The sequence below is a fragment of the Salvelinus sp. IW2-2015 genome, linkage group LG11, assembly GCF_002910315.2.
Source record: "Salvelinus sp. IW2-2015 linkage group LG11, ASM291031v2, whole genome shotgun sequence".
NCBI lineage: Eukaryota > Metazoa > Chordata > Actinopteri > Salmoniformes > Salmonidae > Salvelinus > Salvelinus sp. IW2-2015.
The window spans coordinates 12010729-12012362 of record NC_036851.1 but is presented as its reverse complement, the minus strand read 5'-3'; the positions used below and the strand labels follow the sequence as shown (position 1 = coordinate 12012362).

Sequence of the window (1634 nt, the reverse complement as noted above, 5' to 3'; positions counted from 1 at the left end):
ACATGCTACATCGTCATTCATGATAGTGAGGGTATGCTACATGCTACATCGTCATTCATGATAGTGAGGGTATGCTACATGCTACACCGTCATTCGTGATAGTGAGGGTATGCTACATGTTACACCGTCATTCAAACTTCTTCCATTTAAGAATGATGGAGGTCACTGTGTTCTTGGGGACCTTCAATGCTGCAGAAATGTTTTGGTACCCTTCCCCAATCCCTTCGACCTCATTATGTGGTTTTTGCTCTGACATACATGTCAAATGGGGGACCTTATATAGACAGGTGTGTGCCTTTCCAAATCATGTCCAATCAATTGTATTTCTGTTTTTTTAGCTTCGTCATTATGGGGTATTGTGTGTAGATTGATGAGGGAATTTTTTTAAATGAATTTTAGAATAAGGCCTTATTCGTAACAAAATGTGGAGAAAGTCAAGGGGTCTGAATATTTTCCGAATGCACTGTACTTGTTTGCCAATCATCATCATTGCTGTTCATACAACCAGAGGCTGACCCACAGGTTCTCAGTCTCTAGTGGGGAACAGACTACAGTAATGAGACCAGAGAGTAGAGGAAAGGAGGAAAGAGGGAAGGAAGGGGGGAAAGAGAAGAGGAGGGGGAGCCCTGTCAGTGGTCCTCGTTCAGGGTCAGGGAAGAGAGGAGGAGGGAGGAGGCCGTAGAGAGGGGAGCCCTGCCAGTGAGAAAGAAGGGACGAGGAAGGATGGGGGATGTAGTAGGTCTGTTGACAGGAAATGGCTGGCCACTGGTCTACCTGCCACAGGGAGAGGGGGGAGGAGGGGGATGAGATGAGATGAGGGAGGGGATAGGTTGGGCTACATAATGACTTGTTCCCTGGCCCTCAGAAAGACTCCGTGCTGGAGTTCCTATTTGACCACGTCCAACAGGTTTGTGTGTTGTTTTGTGGTGTGTGTGTGTGGGCACGTTGTTTTATGGTGCGCGTGTGTGTGTGTGTGTGTACTCACGTCTATGATGTCAGACAGGTCGTGGATGTAATATTTGAAGACACAGCTGTTGGTGGCCTCCAGAGCCAGCAGGTACTCATTCCTCGCCTTGACCGCTTTCAGCTTGTTCTCTGTGTACTTAGCCTGCCTCTGAGAGGGACACAGAGAGAGAAACACACAGAGAGAGAGAGAGAGAGATTACACTGTGACAAATACTCAGACCTAAGAGCATATTTCTTTCCCAAAATTATAATTCAATACAAAGAATTTGAAACTATAAAAGATGAAGAAAAAATCTAATATTTATTGGGTGAAAAGCCAAAATGTGCAGTTTTGGCAGCCAAATATGTGTCCTCCTGCCACAACCTGAGGGACAGCCAGTAAAAAGTGCAAAGTAATGTTGATAATATTTCCCATTTAGCTTAGTTTTGTTTTGTCTTTCATGCCAGGTCATGTGTCTTCTCAAGTCATATTGATACTGGTCTACTACCATTGATTTAATGTATTGTTGTTCTGATTAATATTGTTGTTGTAGTTGTTGTTAATGGTAATCCCATGTCCACTACTACTATCATTATTGCTGTTGGTCCCACCATTTATTTATATATAAATATATATATATTTTGTATATATATACATATATATTTGATTTTTATTTTTCGATATGTAT

The 1634-nt window shown here is 42.6% G+C and overlaps 1 pseudogene; it reads right to left on the bottom strand.

The window, feature by feature from the left end:
- LOC111970562 (SLIT-ROBO Rho GTPase-activating protein 2-like) overlaps nucleotides 1-1634 on the bottom strand; it is a 26752-nt pseudogene that overhangs the window by 22917 nt on the left and 2201 nt on the right.